Source organism: Canis lupus, chromosome 19 (assembly GCF_003254725.2).
Source record: "Canis lupus dingo isolate Sandy chromosome 19, ASM325472v2, whole genome shotgun sequence".
Lineage (NCBI taxonomy): Eukaryota > Metazoa > Chordata > Mammalia > Carnivora > Canidae > Canis > Canis lupus.
The window spans coordinates 14,841,592-14,863,852 of NC_064261.1; the positions used below are offsets into that span (position 1 = coordinate 14,841,592).

At 32.8% G+C, this 22,261-nt stretch overlaps 2 long non-coding RNA genes across 4 annotated transcripts in view; one reads left to right on the forward strand and one right to left on the reverse strand.

Moving 5' to 3' along the window:
- The window catches only part of LOC112642768 (uncharacterized), a 50,185-nt gene extending 42,938 nt beyond the window's left edge, over positions 1-7,247 (reverse strand). For all 3 annotated transcript variants that reach the window (XR_003125422.3, XR_003125421.3, XR_003125420.3), the window contains exon 1: positions 7,033-7,247. This is a non-coding gene — a long non-coding RNA (uncharacterized LOC112642768). The remainder of the gene's footprint in view (positions 1-7,032) is intronic.
- Positions 4,848-22,261, forward strand: part of LOC125753008 (uncharacterized) — a 68,886-nt gene continuing 51,472 nt past the window's right edge. The window contains exon 1 of the long non-coding RNA XR_007403801.1: positions 4,848-4,960. This is a non-coding gene — a long non-coding RNA (uncharacterized LOC125753008). The remainder of the gene's footprint in view (positions 4,961-22,261) is intronic.

A 22,261-nucleotide genomic window follows, 5' to 3' on the forward strand; every position in this document is an offset into this window, starting at 1 on the left:
TTTTTCTTCTTTGGTGTATTAATTTGATGATATATTAATAATTTTCTAAAATGAAGCTATCTTGTATTCCCAGGATACATGATTCTTGATTGTAGCATCAGGTTAAATAGCATTTTGGGTCATAAGTTAAAGTTTTTTTTAGCATAACTTAATTTTTAGTAGTAAGTAAATAAAAACTTTCTTGAGATGCCTGTGTGGCTCAGTTGGTTGAGCATACAATTCTTGATTTCTGTTCAGGTCATCATCTAAGCATTGTGGGATTGAGCCCTGAGGGGGGCTCCATGCTTGGTAGGGGGTCAGATAGAGATTCTCTCTCTCCTTACCCCACTGCCCTTCCCCCAACTCATCCTCTCTCCCTAAATAAATAAATAAAATCTTTTTTTATAAAGAAAACCTTTCTTCGTTGTAATGCTATATGCTTCAAAGTTGTGTATTAGAGTTGTGCACACATGATAAAAGGAGTTAAAATAAAATTGTGTTACAAAACTGTTTAGTAGCAAAATAATTGTCAGAATTGTTTGAAAGAAATTCTTTAGTATTTTATTTAGAGAGGAAGGTTGATAAAATTCTTTCATGCCATTTCTTCCATTTAGTTTTATATAAATTGACACATTCATTTATTCAAGGGATATTTATTGAATGCAGTTTGATAGTCTTAGTTTTTTTTTTCTTTTTTTAATTTTTATTTATTTATGATAGTCACAGAGAGAGAGAGAGAGAGAGAGAGAGAGAGAGGCAGAGACACAGGCAGAGGGAGAAGCAGGCTCCATGCACCGGGAGCCCGACGTGGGATTCGATCCTGGGTCTCCAGGATCGCGCCCTGGGCCAAAGGCAGGCGCCAAACCGCTGCGCCACCCAGGGATCCCGATAGTCTTAGTTTTTAAGTAGAAAAGTTTCCATCTGGTATCTTCCCATTAATTGCCACATTGACCTTTGATTTTTTTGCCTTCAGAAAACACGTTCTTGTACTAATTATCTCAGAAGTACTGCATCCTATCATGGTCCAGCAAATCTCTTAAGCACAACACACACGATTCTCAGGAGTGTTCTTTCTTTCTATACCACTTTTACCTTTTCCCTAAGAAATGAACCAGTGAGGATACATTATCTTCTACTTACCAGCTTCATATTTTTCTGTTATCCTTTCCTTCTTTTCTTTAATACTTAAAACAATTTAATAGCATTAGGCATCACCATTCCTAACAATTCAAGATGAAAAATAAATGGGTGGAGAGTGGAGTCTTCTTATTTGAGAGCTGCTTTATTTGTTTTGATAGAGTTTTTTAAAGAAACAGCAGAATAAAGAAAATGCTAATATGACCATTTAAATTTCAAAATAAATCTCACTGGATGCTGTTACATCTTACCACAGATTTTCCAAACCTGTTACAGAAGTTTATCCCATTGAAGTAGAGCCAATAAAGACTGTTGTACTGTGAGAATAGAACTAGAGTTTTGTGTTAGATGTTGGGAAGTATCCTTTTTCCACACTTACATCACTCCCTTCTCAAAGTTTTGTTCCTGAAATCTCTTATCCTTTACATACTGAGAAACATAGATAAATAATGGGCATACTAAGTATTCTTTTAAGAATATTGCCATTTTCTTTGTCAGTGGTTCAGAATATTTTAAAATTCAATAGCGGGAATAAATTTTTCTTTCTTTGAATTAAAATAACCTCCTGCAAGTCTCTTCTGGTTTAATAATTATTATAATCACTTTTTATTTTAAACATTAATCAAGATAAGTGTTAGTCAATATCACAATAGATTATATAATATCAATCCCCCCCTTCTATTCTTGAATGTAAATATAAATCTGGAAATGACATTTTACATGCAGGGGGAAATTCCTTCCAGAAGAAAAAGTAAAAATTCTGAAATTACTATTTGTTTCTAAGAGCATGAATCCTAGATTTTTTCTAAAATTTTCTTGGGTACTGGTATTTTGCATTTTGAAATAAGCTTTTTAAAAATTTTGACAGTTTCCGAATTTCATTTTAAAATTCATATTAAATGCAGATAAAACACTATTTTTAAATACACGTAGGAACTTTTTTTAGGTATTAGGGCTTACAACTTGTACATATGCCTTTATGTGCAGCTATTTTTTCATACATATTTTCCATTTTTTACTTTATGTTGTAAACTTTTGATAAAATTTATTTTTGTAAATGTACAAAACATACATTTACATGCTAGTTAACAGGCTCTTATAATAAACATTTCTTAAAGTTAATTTAGGTTTACTTACACATTTATTTTTACCAACTATTATTCTTTTTTAAAGTGTTTTTTTTTAAGAATTAGGATATATTTTTATTTAAGAAATCAAGAAAACAGAGGAAAATAAATGCTTTCTTAAAGTTCCTAAATTAGGATATATTTTTATTTAAGAAATCAAGAAAACAAGAAAAATAAATGTTTTCTTAAAGTTCCTAAAAATGGCCCGCACTTACTTAGAAGGCCAGTGCTATATAAAAACCTATTTTAAAAGTTTCTATAATCATATCTATGCTTATAAAGTTAAACCGATATTTTTCTTTTTCAAGTTTTTCCAGTTAATTAACATATAGGGTTATATTAGTTTCAGGTGTCTGATACGATGATTCAACACTTCCATACAACACCTGGTGCTCATCACAAGTGCACCCCTTAATCCCCATCACCTGTTTCATCTATCCCTCCACCCATCTCCCCTCTGGTAACCATCAGTTCATTCTCTGTGGTTAAGAATCTGTTTCTTGATTTACCTCTCTTTCTCTCTTTTTTCCTTTGCTCTATTTGTTTCTTTTTTCTTTTTTGGCTTTTTAAGTTTTTATTTTAATTCCAATCAGTTAACATTCAGTGTTATATAATCAGCTATCATTATTATGCATGCATATAAAGGAAATTATAAACAAAATATTTGATGAGATTATACATAAGACACCTCTTCACATTCAGAAGTGGCTATTCAGAGTGACGATTTACTCTGATTCATTGATGTCTCTTTTTTCACACATTATTTTCCTCTGGGCCAGCAGTTCTACAGAGAGTGCTGCACTATTATCTGTTATTTTCTTCCAACTCTCTGACAACCATTTTGCAATTTGATAATCATTTGATCCCCACACCTTCTGGATTGCCTGGCAGATGTCTATGGAAGGTTTTCAAAAAAACTTGGGTCCATGGTCCTTTCTCAAATGTTCTTTCAGTAGTTTTATCTAAGCATGGAGGGTTTATGCTTCTCTGGTAATGCCTTCAGGAAAATATCCAAGTCAATACACTATTCTGTGAGGTTATTGACTGATGAATTTCTTTAATCCTCAGGCAGTATCAACTATCATGAATCTTCCTAGCCAATAGCAATTTTAAGATGCAGCACAATTTTGGATAAAATATAATACCATATGTATCCGGGACTCAGTAAAATAAAACAATAGTTTTTTGCCAACAGCAATGTCCTGTAGAAAACCGTTTTATGCATGGTAACCAGCCATCAGTGATACTAGATATTCAAACCCATTGTTTGTAGCAGCAACCACAACAACAAAAAACTGCCCTTTGCTGGCGATTTGGAAACCCATATGAAACAAAAGGAATGCTCTGGAATGAGCTGAGAGTCTGTGATTTGATTGATGGACATAAACCAAGCCATTCATCCGTAGCTGGTGTTACAGCTAAGCTCTTGAGTCCTTCTGGATGCAGTACTTTGGAAAAATACTATAACATTTTTTAAAAAGACGCTTAATTTTTATTGCATTTCCACATTTGCATATCACAGCAGTGTGACATTTTGGTTCTGTTAAGTCACACTACTTCTTGAACAATTTGCAACAATATTTTCTACTTCACTTCAGATTTGTATTTTTTATTTTATTCTGCCTGTGATAAAAAAAAAATCTAGACCTAGCCATAAATATTTATTTTCAAATTATATTATTTTACTATTTCAGTTATTTTTTTTTTCTTTAGATTCTTTGGGGAAATTTGTTGAGTCTTGAAACAGTATAGCTCTTAATTAAATTATAAGAGTTTAAGTACCAAAAGGCAGAAGTAATCTTTAAAAAGAAACATTTTATAATACAGTTCTTCTCAGGGGAAGTGATGGGGCTGAGTATGAGAGAAATAAAAATCACTTGGGAAACTTTAAAAAATGCCTATGCTGTTTGCCATCCTTTGAGATTAATAATTAGCATGTAGAGAAAGAGCAGCAAGCATATATATATATATATATTATAAATATATATATTATATATAATATAAAAAGATAAATATAAAATACATAAAATATATTTAAAATATATATTTTAAATATAAAATATATAAAATCAATTAAGAGGTCCAGTTTATAACTTAACTTTTCCCTTCTGATTAAATCCTTTGTTGTGTTTTGTTGCTTCGTTGTGCCTAATAGGGGAACCAGAATCATAACTAACATTATCAGGTAACATCCCCCTGGCCCAGAATCCAGGCATGAAACTAAATGGGTTTCTTTAACTTGGGATCATTCTGAACATTTTCTGACCCAAATTAAACTATTTTAAGAATAAAAAAGAAAATTTACTGGAAGACTATTAAGAGTTTATAGGCCTGAGAAAAAAACTGTAGGATCTGGGGCAACTTTGGGACTTCAGGAAGAGGGAACTTGTGTTGCCAGGATCTCTCTCTCTGTCTGTCTCTTTCTTTTACTCATCTATTTGTTACTCAGCTTTGTTTGTCTTTACCTAGATGAATTCTTTCCTTCTATACTCAGGTTCTTGCACAGATTTTATCACTATAGGGGCAGCCTTGTATTCACATCCTAGCTTTGTAACATAAGAAACAATGGCATTTACTTCACTGGGTTAAGTGAAAACAATCCTAGGAAATAATATGCATTGGTCAAAATTATGTTGCGTGCCTCCTTGTATGAAATCGGGTGGACCGTAATACTACTTGGCCAAGCCTGAATCATATGGCCTCCTCTGTGATCAAGGGTATGTGACCGGCCTGTTACTGGGGAAATGGAGAAAGGAAGCATGTCAAGAAGATTAAGTAGTAGCAAACCCAGGAGTTTAAGATACTTAAAATATTTGTTGAGAATAATATAGCCCACCATTTAGAATAAAAAAAAAATCCACTTTATTAGAATTAACATAAGTGGGTAACACTTTTAAATCTAAGTCATGAGATTCTGCTAACAAGTCCCAGTTTCTTTTTCCCTCTCCTTACTGGTTTCTTTAGCTTCTTTTTAGGATCTTCTTTGGGGCATATTTCACTGCAGGATGTATTCTATCATCTATGTGGTCCCACAGCTTTGATTTCTGTATACTGAGTGGCATCCAGTAGCTAATTTTTGATCAGCATCCAGTGGCTTTTCCTCTTATACCCTTTGCCATAACCCCATGAATGTAAAGTTATATTAGTCTATTTAGAGAAAATACTTCACCTAGTCTTCTATCTTAAAAGTTAGCACCATGTAAAAATATGGGTACTGTGGCAATGTCTGAATGTCAAGAAACAGGACCATTATTCTCGCTTGCCTTCAATAATGGCAGCTGAATGCGAAATAGGCTATTTACCCAACATAAAGCACCAGCCAGATTTAAATCCATTTTGCACATACCTCCTATTTAGAAAGTTCTTATTGTTCCTTTATCTCTTATCTTTTGATATTTTTTTTGCTTTCTCATTACTTAACAGATTCTATCTTTCCTTATATCTCCTTACCTGAAACTCCCTTTATCTTTTTAAAAGTATAATTTACTATATTATATTTATTTGTAGTGTTATTTTCTTAGTTGGAATCAGGTTGCAAAGTTATGTATATTTTAAGTGGCTTGTCCATAGCTCTGCAACATGCTGTGCTATTTTAATTGCCGATTGTACAGAATGTTCAGGAATACATGTATCATACACTAGAAGAAATGTCTGTATATATACCCTTAAATTACAGAGATATTATTATAATAGCACACAAATAAATAATAAACATCACAATATGTTAACAAAGGTAGAAACATTGGACCTGTATTAGCAACTTGGGATAGAAAGATAAGAAAAAAGTATCATGACTTCCATTCTAATGAAGACTGTGTTCCATTTTCTGAGAATAGATCAGTCAGTCAAACAAATAAACATAAAATGTCAATAGTTAGAGCTTTGGAATAAATCAAGAACAGAGTGGCCAGAAAAGAATTATACCCAAGAAAGTCTGTTGTATGAATGTCTGAGATTCCTTGTGTATACCTCAACCCGATTTTTCTCTGGTAAAGACAATTCCCACGCACTTCTGGCTGGTTTTCCCTGGTTACTCTTAATGAGTATATCTTGTTGCCTAACATTTGGAATGGCTCATGTGTGATATTGATGGAGCTTCTCAAGATGCCAGATGTGCCATCTGTGTTAGTTCAGGTTGTGAAAATCCAATTAATTTTGACATGGTCATTGGTTTGGAGTACTTTCATGTGAGTTTTAATTTAATGCCAGTTTGATCTGAGCCTCTGTCTGCCAGTCTCTGAAAGAACATGGTGGTGCCCTTTCTTTGTTTACAGAATTTATCACATAACATCACTGAGTGGAATGCTTTAAAGGATCAGAATATGCAGAAAACTTTCAGCTGTATTCTACCTTTTCTTATCTATTGACTTACTTTAAACCCACCTACTTTTAGTAATTAGCCAAATTGATTCATGTTTAACTTTTTCATCTGTATTTCCCTATTTCAGTGATAATTAAGTGAAAATTCACAATGAAATATTTCCAGGCCCTTTTGATGCATAATAATATAACCAAAGGCACTTGAGTGGCTTAATTGGTTAAGCATTTGACTCTTGATTTCCACTTAGGTCATGATGTCAGGGTCCTGGGATAGAGCTCTGCATTGTGGAGTCTGCTTGAGATTCTCTCTTTTTCTCTCCCTCTACCCCTCCTTCTGCTATTTCTATCTCTTTCTAAATAAACAGATACAATCTAAAAGAAAAAAGTATATATAACCAGACAAAGCAGCATCTCTGTCTTTTCTCTGTCTCTTTCTCTTTTTTCCTTCCCAAAACAGAAGTTAACCTACCTCTTTAATTAGGCATGGAGAAAATGTAGTTGCATCAGTTAAAATTGTTCATGAGTTTTGTGTGGAAAAAAGATGAGTAAAAGTATCTTTACCTCATTTTTTTCCTGAAACCAATCAAAAAGAAGAAATAATATTTTTACAGTTCAAGTCACAAACTGCAAAGAAGAACTGCCAAATACATGAAAAGCAGACCCAATGAAGGGACAGTTCAGAGAACACATGCATATTAATAGAACGTTGACATCACAAAGAGTTTTCTGAAAGTATGTTTCATGACCCCACGGCTGTCCAATGTGTTACTTGAATCCATAACCTAGGAATAAGTATGAACAACAGAAGTGCCCCTAGATTTCATGCCACAATACAATATAGTATGGGAAGAGAGACTAAACAACTATAGAGGTAGCAGAATGCCAATGAGTACAGGGGTGGAGTGTACGTAGATGAGATGGTAACTAGCTTTTGAGCTGACAATTATAGGTAGCTGAAGGGGAATACATAATTGTTAAATTATTTCACAGACATACATGCACACACACACACACAAAATAGTTTACCGACTTTAATTGTGAGTTAAGCTAGTTTCCTCCACACTCAAAAGCATGGGAGTTATGAAGAAAAGCTCATTGGAATGATTGAATAGAAAAGATGATTAAGACCCTATTAGAAATGATTAGGACTCCATACATGATTTGAAGATTCCTGTATTCCCAGCTAACTTTTGTGACATATTTTTATATATTATTTGTCAAAAAATACCTCCAAATGTCTCTTATTTAAAATAATAGCAATCATAAGGAGACCAAGAGGAAGCTGTTGTTGGTTTGGCTACATAGCAAAATAGAAATTTTCATCCACTCACTTGAGTAAAAAGAACCTGGGTAAAATATTGTTTAAATATTTTTAATGAGGACTGTGGGCCGCTGGGGTCGGTGAAGGATCTCAAGATGGCTGGGCGAAAACTTGCTCTAAAAACCATTGACTGGGTAGCTTTTGGGGAGATCATACCCCGAAACCAGAAGGCCATTGCCAACTCCCTGAAATCCTGGAATGAGATGCTTACCTCCAGGTTGGCTACTCTTCCTGAGAAACCACCTGCTATTGACTAGCCTTACTATAAGGCCAATGTGGCAAAGGCTGGCTTGGTAGATGACTTTGAGAAGAAGTTTAATGCCCTGAAGTTTCCTGTGCCAGAGGATAAATACACTGTCCAGGTGGATGTTGAGGAAAAAGAAGATGTTAAAAGCTGTGCTGAGTTTTTGTCCCCCACAAGGCCAGGATTGAAGAATATGAAAAAGAACTGGAGAAGATGAAGAACATAATTCCATTTGATCAGATGACCATTGAGGACCTGAATGAAGTCCTCCCAGAAACAAAATTAGACAAGAAGAAGTATCCCTATTGGCGTCACAAGCCAATCTAAAATTTATAAACTTGAGTTGAGGAGCAAGCCCTGGCCCTCATATTATAAACGTTGGACATTAAAAATAATGATATGGTGAAAAAATATTTTATATGAGTCATTGTGTTGGCCAAAAAAAAATCAGATATAGACCAATAATTTATCAGTAATTATATTAAATATAAACAGAGCCAATAATTATTCAAAGACAAAAATTGTCAATTTTAAGCCAATTGATAACAAATTACAAAAACCACTACTAAATACTGCTTTTAGGCATACTTCACTAAATATTAGATCAATGAGAATTTAAAATGTAGGGAAGGTTAAAAATTTTTCTTTGTGCAAGAATTAAAGTTTAAAAAACAAAGATAACAGTTCTGACATAACTGACCTAACTCTACACCCAACACTGACATAGTTCATACCTCCTCAATTACACATGGAACCTGTATCAAAATTGATTTTACGCCTTAAGGAAACACTTAACAATTTCAGAGGATAGAAATCATTCAAATCTTTTTTCTGACTAGAACTGAACTAGAAATTTAAAGAAATAGAAAGTAAAAACAAAAGTGTAACTATGAAATGCCCAAATATTTGGACATTTATAAACTTCCAAGTAAATGATAGAAAAAAAGAACAAATAAAAGAATAATCATGAAAATATTTTAAAGTGGGCAGCCTGGGTGGCTCAGCGGTTTAGTGCTGCCTTCGGCCCAGGGCCTGGTCCTGGAGACCCGGGATCGAGTCCCACGTTGGGCTCCCTGCATGGGGCCTGCTTCTCTCTCTGCCTGTGTCTCTGCCTCTCGATCTCTCTCTCTCTCTCTCTGTGACTATCATAAATAAATAAAAATTAAAAAAAATAAAAAAATAAAAACAAGATACTTTAAAAACTAGAAATGAGGTGATAAATAGATTTTATATGATTCTTCCTTTTGTGAAGCTTATGCTTTAGTAGATTAAAGAGATAATAATTAACTCATCACTTTTAAATCTAATTAATTTAATTAATCATAAATCAAGTTAATATGTGCATGTGAATAAAATTAAGTAGTACAAATGAGACTTAGATGAATACTGTCTCTGTCCCTTCCATCTGTCCTCATTCCCTATAATAGTCCTAGTGGGATTTACTTTTAGCTCTTATTTTTTTTTTATTTTGGTGGTGAGTGGTAATAAATGCAATATTTTCCCAAATTTTTCCACACTTAACAATTAGCATTATTCTTAAAGGTTTTCTTCTCTATTCTGAATTAACTTCTGTTTCCTCTGAAGTAATGTTTTGGCAACTGTTCAACATAATCTTTAAGCTTTTACAAAAGTTCAGTGGCCACTCTTTGGCCTTTATACTTAAAATAACGCAACATAAAACTGACTATGAACTCTATCCGTGGGTTAGGTTTCTTGACAGGTAAATCTTCATTTGAGAGTGATAGAAAAGGAAACTGATATTTGCATATTTAACTCAAGGAGCAAATACAGATACCTTGGTGTAGCACATCAGGTCCACATTAGAACCCCTAGTTCTCCTGGAAAATCTGTGATTTTTTTTTGAGGGGATTGGTTTTGGGGAGTTGATACTTGTTGCTCTTAGACCTGATGGTTAAGTTTGAGTGGGTAGTGAGCAGTTCCAATTGTTCGATTTACAAACCCTGAATTAATCTCTGTTCCTTGAGACTCATTAGTTCACATCTACCAGTTAGCACACTTAACATTTCGGAGTCAAGGTCCATTCAAGGGGAAAAAAAAATCATATAGGGGCTTTTCTGGACAGATTTTTTACTTCTAGGTCATAATCTCTTCTCCATTTTGTAATCATGATTTTCTCAAAACTTTCTTTTAATTACCACACCTCCATTCTCTTTCTAAAAGTCTACGTTATCTTTTCTATGCTAATGAAAAAAAAAATGTCAACAGCAGATGATTCACATTCAGTTGTCTCCCTGGCTGTGTGTTCAATTTATATAGTTACCATTTTTATTCATTTCCATCATTGTAATTGATTTATATGAGAGATAGTGTGTATACAGTTTTGAATCAGACACATTTATATTTATTGACATAGATTACTTTTGAGTTTTCATTGTTTTGTAAGGGATAAGCATTTATAATAAAAAATTACTAGAACTCAGAAAATAAAGTTATAACTTCTATATGCAAAATTTCTCAAATCATGCAACACAAAATAGTCTATGAGACCAACCTATCGTTATCTATATTATTTCAATTCCTGGTCTTTTGCTTAATAGATAGCAGGCACTCAATAAATACTTATTGGATAAATAAAAATATATGGAAGCATTATTTCGAGACATGTTTATAAAAATTCTTTATGTTACAATGCAGTCTCTTTCCTTAGTTAAATCTTATGCAGTCTGAGAAGTCTGGAGCTGTTTAACAGAGGTAATTCTAGTAATGTACCTAAATAAGGTGGAAGCCTTAAGGTCAAAACATGACTTTTCATTTTTTAAAATTCCTCCATCAACTCCAAAGACAGAGAAACTGACATAACAAAGTTTTGCAAAAGATATTTTCAATAAAAAAAGCTGTATAATTATACAAAGAGATTTTCCACTAAATGAAATCAGGAGAAGCTTAAAATTAAACTTTCCATTTAACAAGAGCAATGTAACTGAAGACACGGTTTTAAAAATCCATTAAGTTACTTTGGAAAAAGGCAGTAAACACAACTTCTGGAGACTAGTGAACTGCATTTGGCAATCTATGCCATTAGTGATAGCATTTCCATTAAATTACATACATTCATACCCTGTTCTACATCCTTTCTTATAAAATACAATTTACACAAAGTTGTTTTGTTTTATTCCTAAGCATATGCTTGAAAGGATTTGCAATGAAAATGAGTACTCTTATCTATAGCAATTTACATCGGAAGAAGTCATGTATGTCAGGACTACTTAAGATGCAAATTATTTTTCATTGTTTCATTGAAGTGAGGTTCATTACAGTAATGTTACTATATTAGGATTTTCAAAAAATCAGAAAGAAAGTAACAGACAAGTGGTTTGTCAACTAATTTCGTGCTATTCTTAATTATAGAAATGGCAAGGTATACTATTAATGTATTCCTATTTTTTTCCTTTTTTAATAGTGAGAAGAATTGGTGATACATATGTTATAAGACGTTAGCATGCCATATATAACATTTCAAATCGGGTCATGCAGGTTATGGGCATTATTTTCTCCATCAAGCAGAATCTGTCCTAGGAATGCATTTTTCTCCAGAGCTTTTGTGTAAATGACTTATCAACTCACAGTGAGATGACTGTCAATAACATTAATGATTTTTACACTTTTTGTAATTTGATCATTAAATATTGTATAGTATTTAAAATTTTTGTTTTCACCAATACTTGCCTTTGGTCCAAGAGAAACATCTCCAACATACCATTTTATGTATGTTGCTTATTATAAAACTGATTTTCACATGGTTAAAGTACAAAAGCTTCACTTCATAGTTATGTTCTACAAATGCAAATGTATTTTCCAATGTTCCATATCTCTCACTCCAATATTGTGTGATCTAAAATATAGTCCACTCTATTGACTTTGCAAAAGATTAGAAGTTAATGGTTGGTGGTTCATAACACTACCTTGAAATTTTATTAAGGCCAATGTATGGAAACCTATTTTTGTTCTTGACCTGAGCAATGTATGGATATTAACTATAAAAATAGTTATTATATTTAGATCTAGATCACCTTTTCCCTGCAGTAATGCCACAGGAAGGGAAAATAAATCACAAAAGGTAAGCAATAGCTCTTACACACAAATAAGAACTCAATGTGGTATTAAACTTTAGTTGATTTAGTTAAAAAATTTATGGATTGGAAAAAATGCTGGAGAATGAAGCAATTATTCTACAGCTTAATGAAAGTTCTTTATTTCTTCCCATTTTCAATTAAAGTACACATTTCATTATTGTATGTGCAATTCCTTTTTATACTTTGTGTTCAGTTAAAATACAAGTACAAAAGTCAAATAATTGTTTCATTGATTAATAATGAACCAATAATACTTAATTTCTTATACAACATAATTCACTTATACCACTCCACATTTATTATTTAAAGAGTAGAGGAGTGAAAGGATTGGCTTTCCCATAAATGTCACTATACTAAAGATGCAAATATAGACAATATTACTTATCACCATTTTACCTCATAGTATAATTTTCTGACAAGTACTCAGAGATTTTTCCAGTGTAAATTTAGCCTTCATAGAGTTTTGGTTACTTTGATATTATCCAAGAAAAGCAATGAAATACTGAGATCTTTTATATATTGAGCCAAAGATAAGAAATGCACATGTATGTGGTATGAAGTTTATACCTTATTAGGTCTCTGCCTTCATATCAATCATACGGGGAGTTGAGTTAAATAACAGGTGATATATATTTAATATAAGTACATATTATTGCCAATAAAAGGGAAATTAGTGTGAGCTGAGGTAATCTAGGAAGGCCTTTTAGACAGGATAGATGGACAATGAAAAACAAATGTTCATAATAATATGAACATTAATGTATAATTTATTTTTATAATTACTACATAAGTTGATATTATTATTATTCCTATTTAAAGATGGAAAAAATGAGGCACAGAAAGATTAAAAGTAATTTGTCCAAAATCACATAGGTAGTGTTTGTCTTGGTTCAGATTGCTATAAAAAACTACCATAGACTGAGTGGCTTTTAAGACTAGAGATTTAATTCTCAGCTTTGGAGACTGAGAAATTCAATATCAAGGCACCAAAAGATTTGGTGAGGGCCCACTTCCTGGTTCATAGACAACTGTCTTCCTGTGCCCCCATGTGGCAGAAAGGGGCGAGGAAGCTCTCTGAAGTTTCCTCTATAAGAACTCTAATCTCATTCATGATGGCTCCACCCTCACGACCTAATCACTTCTCCAAAGATGGAACTGCTAGTACCATAACATGGAGGGTAAGGCAGCAACGTATGAATTTGACAGGAGTGAGGGGATGCAAACATTTAGTCTATAGCAGTGTTGAACGTGGAATAATAATTTCAGGCACTGTAGTTCTAACTGATACTGCATCACAAACATGTAGAGTTTGAGTAAACACAGTTCATAGTTCACAATTATTTCAATCCTGTATGACATACTGTAAGAGTAAGAGAATTATTCAGGGTCCTCCTCGTGATAGTTTTTCCTTGTGTGTGTCTGGGGTGTGTATGTGTGTGTTTGGTTAGAAATTATTCCTAAAATTTATAAATTATAATTCCCTTTAACATATATTTTAATAAAACTTTTTGCTGAAGGCTTATATTAGTTAATATAAAACTACATAAATTATGTCTCTCACTGTAGAAGTAAATTTTATATTTTTAAATTATACATTTTTATATATTTCAAATCAAGTCTTGATTACATTTTTAAGGTTGTAAGCTTGTTAGATTTTATTTAGGGTGTGTGAAACTTCTTGAAAATAATATGTGTGTAATAATGGAATTTGCATTGAGAATTGTTTTGTGAAAGAAAAAAAACTTCAATACAAACTGAATTCTTATTCTCTCTAATACAAAATAATAATCTTTTAAAAATGTTCTAAAAGAACAGTTCTATTGTTAGTATAGAACTTCAAAATATTTTTATCAATGACTACAGATTTTAAAATATCGTAGTATCAAATGGTAATTCAGGGAGGTATAAATTAGCAATATGGAAACATTTATTTACTAGTCAGGTAATATCTGTAAGTGAAATGAAATGTACTTCTCACCTATGCCCATTATTTTTATTATTCCATCTGTCAAAATATTGTTCTGGCAGGGAATTTTAAAGAATAATAGAATAAATGAAAATACCTACATATAATTTAAATATTAAGATGATGTATGTGATAGAATTGTAATTACCATTCCAGGCTTTGCATCTTACAAAAGAGAGGGTAGAGGAGCATTTGGGATTTCTAATGACTCATAACTATATTCTGATTTTTAGACTGTGGCTGAGGTACACGTGTTAGTCCATCAATTTCATTGCAGAAAACAGAAATACTCAAGAAAGTTTAAGCAGAACAAGAATTAGTACAGGAATTTACATGCTATAAAATTATTTGGAGGTCTGGTGGAAGATAACTTAGATGGCTGTTATTTGACTATTAAATCCAAACTGTAGTGCAATGTAGAGTTAAGATACAAAATAATACCCCAAAATGACATATATTTTTAGTCAGTTTTGGCCATATTATTGACCAAAAATGCTAAATAATCCAATCTATAGATATTTATTTAACATCTATGTAACAATATGATTAAGGAATTTGATGATGATGACTGATGATGAGGATAGCAAATGCTATAAAGAAATTTCTATGTGACAGGTACCATTCTTTATATGAAACATTTTACATAATCCTCACAACAACCCTGTGAAGTAGGGAGGGTAGTTATTGTTCTTATGTTATAGAAATAAAACTGAAGCAGAGAAATCGACTGTGTTGCCCATGACCACAGGCTAGTAAGTGGTGAAAGTCATATTCGAACTCAGTTTATGCTTTTGTTAAAAGATTTTATTTATTTATTCATGACAGAGAGAAAAAGAGGCAGAGACACAGGCAGAGGGAGAAGCAGGCTCCACACAAGGAGCCAGATGTGGGACTTGATCCCGTGACTCCGGGATCATGCTCTGAGTCAAAGTCAGATGCTCAATTGCTGAGTCACCAGGCATCCCTCAGTGTATGCTTTTAACTACTGTTTTCTACTAGATTCCAGGTGAAAAAACAAGACAGAAATATATTAATTAAATAAAAATACAGAAGTTATTTAATTCTTAAGAGACAGGAACTGTGGATATTACTAATGATTATGTCAGAACCATAAGGCAATCCATGGGCATATGTCACTTTATCTTCTGGGGCCAATGTGTGATATATGAAACTCTAGAGAGAAGTGGAAGGAATGGGAGATTCTTATGTTTGAAAGGCATGACTGAAATTTGAATAGATGCTTTCTGACTTCTTTTCAAATTTCCTGGCCCAGAAATTATTCCATGACAACTACCTTCAAGAGAGGTGGCAAATGACGTCTTTATTCTGGAAGACCATGTGCCAAGTTTAAAATAATATTTTGCTTGAAATATATGAAATGCAAATGGTATGATATTAGCAATATCCACCATACCATCTGAAAATACAGATAACCAATCATCAAATTCTATATTTATAAAAAGAAGACTTTTAAAAATCAAATGTCACCTAAAATCGGAGAAATTATTTGGTACATGTACCATAGTTGATTTAGTTCCTTTACTACAATTTGAGCTTTCTAAACTGACTGGTCACTGTGTCTATTAGAATGGGTATCCAAGAACAAACTATGAGTAGGATTTACTAGTATTTATAATTTTCTCTTGAAAAACTGACCACAAGGATGCTGAATACTTCTCCAATTTTGCATAGTTTTTTTTGTTTGTTTATTCCCATTTTTTAAATTGATGTTCGATTTGACAACATATATTATAACACCGTGTTCATCCCATTAAGTGCCCTTCTCAGTGTCCATCACCAAGTCACCTCATCCCCCCACCCACCTCCCCTTCCACTACCCTTTGTTCATTTCCAAGAGTTAGGAGTCTCTCATGTTCTGTCTCCCTCTCTAATTTTTCCCCACTCATTTTCCTCCTTTCCCTTATCATCCCTTTCACTATTTCCTATATTCCCCGTATGAGTGAAACCATATGGTGCTTTTCCTTCTCCGATTCACTTACTTCATTCAGTATAATACCCTCCAGTTCCATCCACATCGAAGCAATTGGTGGGTATTTGTCCTTTCTGATGGCTGAGTAATATTCCATTGTGTATATATAGACCACATCTTCTTTATCCACTCATCTGCCTAAGGACATTGAGGCTCCTTCCACAGTTTGGCTATTGTGGGTGCAGGTGTCCCAGAGTCTCACTGCATCTGTATCTTCGGGGTAAATCCCCAGTAGTGCAATTACTGTGTTGTAGGGCAGGTCTATTTTTAACTCTTTGAGGAACCTCCCACACTGTTTTCCAGAATGGCTGTACCAGTTCACATTCCCACCAACAGTGCAAGAGGGTTCCCCTTTCTCCACATCCTCTCCAACATTTGTTGTTTCCTGTCTTGTTAGTTTTGCCATTTTCACTGGTATGAGGTGGTATGGTATCTCATTGTGGAAGAGAACACAGGCAATACCCATTTTGAACTCGGCCACAGTAACTTCTTGCAAGATACAGCTATGAAGGCGAAGGAAACAAAAGCAAAATGAACTACCGGGACTTAATCAGGATAAAAAGCTTCTGCACAGCAAAATAAATATCCAACAAAACTAAAAGACAACCTACAGAATGGGAGAAGATATTTGCAACTGACATATCAGATAAAGGGCTAGTATCCAAGATCTATAAAGAACTTATTAAACTCAACACTCAAGAAACAAACAACCCAATCATGAAATGGGAAAAAGACATAAACAGAAATTTCACTAAAGAGGACATACACATGGCCAACAAGCCCATGAGAAAATGCTCTGCATCACTTGCCACCAGGGAAATGCAAATCAAAATCACAATGAGATATCAACTTTGCATAGTTAGTAAGGAACTATAAAATTATATTTAGATCTGAAAGACTCTGGAGTTTTGCCAGTAAACTTTACTCCTCTCAATAATATGGCAATAATAAAGACATAAATAAAAAATTGCTTTGAGGTACTCAGGGATAAATTTGTTAGGATATAATAAAATTGATATGGAAATTTACTGTTTTCAAAAAATATTACAAAACTACAGTATTGAAATAGTATGGTGCTAATATAATGAGTCATTTAGTCTAATGCAACAAAATACAAACTCTAAAAATAAACCCATGCATAAAGTGTCAACTGATCTTCAACAAAATTCCAAAAATATGCAATAAGGAAAAATAGTCTTTAACAAATGGTGCTGGAAAAACTGGATAGCCACATAGAAAAGGATGAAACTAGACCCATTATATTGCACCATACAACAAAATAATTTAAAAGGTATTAATGACTTAAACATAAGATGTGAAATTGTAGAATCCCTAGAGAATAATATTAGAGAAAAACTTCTTGACATTGGCTTTGGCAGTGATTTCTTGAATATGACACCAAAAGTACACTCAACAAAAGCAAAAATAGACAAATGTAACTACATCAAACTACAAAGCTTCTGCAAAGCAAAGAAAATAACCAAAAGAATATGAAAGCAACTTCTAAAATGGGGGAGAATATTTGCAAACCATAAATCTGTTAAGGAGCTAATGTACAAAATATATAAATGTACAAAATATATAAAGAACTTCTACATTCAATAACAAAAAGCAAATAAACAAACAAAAAATCATAGAATGGGCTAAGAGTTTAAATGTTTCTCTAAAAATATACAAATGGCCAACAGGTATATGAAAAGATGCTCAACATCACTAATCATCAAATTCAAAATCAAAACTAAGTGAGATACACCTTTAATCAAACCGCAATGAGATATCACCTCACACCAGTTAGGATGGTTATTAAAAAAAAAAAAAAAAAGACAACAATAGTTGGTAAGGATGTGGAGAAATTGGGACAACTCTACACTTTTAATGAGAATGTAAAATGGTGCAGCTGCTATTGACAACAGTATGGAGAATCCCCCCCAAAAAAGAAAAATAGAACTATCATATGACTCAGCATTTCCACTTCTTGATAAATATCCAAAAGAATTTAAATCAAGTCTTGAAGAGATATGGGCACTCCATGTTCATTGCAGCATTGTTCACAATTGCCAAGATATGGAGAAAATCTAAATGTCCATTAACTGATAAGTAGATAAAAATGTGATATATACATAAAATGGAACATTATTCACCCCTTAAAAAGAAAGAATTCCTGTCATTTGCAACAACTTGGATGAACTTAGAAGATCTTATATTAAATGAAAAAAGTCAGTTATAGAAGGACAAATCTCTTACGATTCCACTCATTTGAGGTAACTGAGATAGTTAAATTTGTAGAAAAATATAATAAAATGGTGGTTTCCACCTGGGAGAGGAAATGGGAATTGTTCAGTGGTTCAGGTTCAATGACTATAGTTTCAATTATGCAAGACAAACCAGTGCTAGAAATCTATGGTAAAACAGTGCCCACAGCTGACAATTCAGTGTTGTACACTTAAAATTTTTTTAGGAAGTGTTCTTACCACACACAAAACAAAAAAAGAGTAAATAAAAGGAGGAGAGAAGACTTTTGGAAGTGATAGGTATATGCTTATTACCTTGTTTGTAGTTATAGATTGGTGGATATCTACCTATCTCCAGACTCGTCCAATTGAATACATTAAATATGCCCAGGTTTTCTGTATATCATTTATATGTCAATAAACAAAAGAATATAAAAAGATTACTTAGAAAAAAAGAGGAAGAAATATTTTACATTATATCCTTAATAATGGCATTACCTTATTCGAATTTATTGTGGCTACAGGTCACAAAGAACTAAACCCAGACTTCACAGCTTACTAGTCAATATCTTCATTCAGTCGATCTTACCTTTCTATTACTAAGCCAAACTTAATTGATCCAGGCATATGTTAGTACTCTACTTCATTAAAAGTATTTTATTTCTTCCTCGATATATTAAGCTCACATTTTTCACATGTTTATAATTGCTATACATATGGATCCTTTGTCTTCTGTTTATTGCAGTTTAGGAACAATAATATATTCATCTGACAATTTAACAAAATTCCTGTTATAAAGTAGGCATCCATTAAACATTTATTTAAAAAATTTACAAGCTCAATTTACTCCATTCCCCATGAATTTCAACATCATAGCGATCTACTATTTATGTAGAATTTTCTTCAAATTTATGTTCACCATAAATTCTAAGGCCTTGATCACATAAAAGGCCTGAATTTACCATGATATTAGAGATTGTAGCAGCGAGGCTTCAGAGTAGCTAGTGTAGAAACAGATAATAGTATCTAAAGGAAGTTGGCAGCCTTGTCTAAAACTTCTTGACTATGTGTCTGTAATTAGTTATTTGGCTATAGAAAACTACCAATGTTATTGTAGAGTATTTTATAAACAAACAATCCAAAAAGGACTTTCTAGAAGAAATTTTTAAAAAGCTAGTGGTTTTTAGTTTTTAGTCTCAGAACTTATATGAAATTTCTGATGACTAGGCACATGGGATGCTCAATAGTGGCTGATTAAAGAGTATTGTTTTATTTTGCAATTCTGGGATTATTCAATGTTGTCATATCTCCTACGAAACTATAACTATTTTAGTGGAGGGATTTATATATTTTTTCTTTATTCATGTGTTTTGTAGTCTTTCTATAGAACTAATAAATTTATTTTGACAGAGCATAGCCTATAGGTATAAGCATACAATGTTTTCTGAATAATTTTTAACCAGAAGGGAAGTCACTGTTTACACAAAGGACAAATAGATATTACTAGTTAAATGAGAAATCATTTGACTGAGAGGAGATGAAATTATTTAAAAACTGATTTCCCCCATAATTCAACAAGACTGAGTACAAAGAAGGGATAACTTCAGATGCTGTCTGCTGTTATAAACATGCAATTCACTTCATTTCAAAGTGAGGAAAGACATAGTGATAGAGAGCTGAGGGCTTGGGGCGAAAGTACAAAAACTTTCGCTGGAGATTAATCCCTATAAATTAGTCTCTGTTCCAAAAAATGTGGCTTATTATTACTCTATTTTACTATTTGATAGGTGGCTTTACAAATCTTTTTTTTCCATTCTCAATAAGGAATAAATAAAATTTGGCTCTACATTATGTTCTGCAAGTTGGTCCTTAGCAATTTATGAAAAACGCTTTCCTTAATATTTCATTAATTACATCAACCAATGTGGCTTGGTGTGAACTATCGTCTCATTTTTATTTTTATTTCTTAATAAAGAGACTTCCAGATAATGACACCATCATTAAACATGTTCTTATGTCAATCAGGTCATTTAAAATGTCCTTAATAATAGAATTCCTATCATTAGCTCTAATAAAGCTAATAGAAGTACGAGACTTCTAAATAAAAATACTATAAAATGCTATTAAGGAATGGCTTTTTAAAAGATTCTAAATAACTGAGAGATATATCATGCATACAAAAGTATTTAATGGTGACAGTTCTTCCCCATTGATTTGTTCGTTCAATGTAATTACAATAAAAATATCGATGGGTCTCTTATGGAAATTGACAGAATGTATCTAAATTTATATGGACATGCAAATGTCTAATAATAGCCCAGACATGGCTAAAGAATTGTGAAGTGAAAGAATTTGCTGTGATAGATGACACAAAATATTATAAATCTATGTTAAGTTAGGCCAGATAGTATTTCCAAGGAATATTCAAATATTTCAACAAACCATGCATACATCAATTTGATTTATGATAAAAATGTCACTACAGAGCACCAAAAGAAGGTGCTTTTGATAAATGATGTTGAGTCAATTGGATATGCCTAAGGAAAACGAACTCAAACCACACGTACACACACAGACATAAAACAAACTTCAAGTGGATTGTGCATTTAAACATAGAAAACAAAATCAAAAAGATTTTAGACATCAGTGTAAGGATATATATTCATGACCTCAGGATCAGGAAAAACTTCTTAAAGGAGTCACAGAAAAAAAACTAACTTCCAGGAAAAGATTGATAATATTTACTACATCTAAAGACATTTTTGAGAAATAGAAAAGAGAGCCTGAATATAGAGGACATTTGAAGAACTTATTGTACAACTTTTCACCAAAAGTGTACCCAGTTGCCCACTAAATAGATGAAAATTTGCTCGTCATCATTATTCATTATGAAAAGGCATATTAAAAACACAATAACATGTCTGTAGCCTCACAGGAATAGAAAATTATAAAAACTAAAAGTATCAGTGATGGTGTGGAACAACAGGCATTTTTATACACTGCTTGTGGGAGAATAAATTGGTATATTCCCTCCAGAAAAGTATTTGGCATTTTCTGTTTTGTTGAACATAGTCACAGTGTAAAACAAATACCGGCAGTTAAGTGTATACTAACAGCAATGCATACATATGCAAAACCAAAACACATGTAAAATATTCATACCACTATGATTTTAATAGCTGAAAACGCTAACCATCCAGTTATTCATACTCGCAAAATGGGGAAATAAATAAAGAACTATTTGTAAAATGTTGGTACTATACAGCAATGAAAATGAGTTCACTGCAGCTGTATGGACAGCATAGATTAATATTATAATCATAATATTGAAAGAAAGAAGCCAGAGACTAAGGTACACAGTTTGAATGACCCCAATTATATTAATTCCCAAATAAGCAAATTATCATACTAAGAATTAGAATAGTAATTCACTTTGGGAAGAAATTAGGTTATTGATCAGGAGGTGGCACAAACAAAGCTTGGAGAATGAGGTCAATAGTCTGCTTTTTGACCTGGTTTTGGTTATAAGGTGTTTGCTTTGTGAGAATTCATTGCCCTCTACATTCATGTATGCATATTTTTTAATGTGATAAGCACTACAAAAACAGGGTAAAAAACCCCAGCTAAACTAGCACTTAAACATCATTGTGTTGGCTGATTTTACTTTAAAATGAGAATCCTGAACTTTAAGCCGAACATGAATTCTATCAGGCAGTTTTATTTTATGTTTTCCCCTTTGATTAGGAGGAGAAATAATCATTTTCTTTCCTGGGTTTTGCATTTTCAATTGTCTTAATCTTAGTAAGTTACAAAATAATATATTCTGATGAAAATACAGAGTTTAGGGTGCCT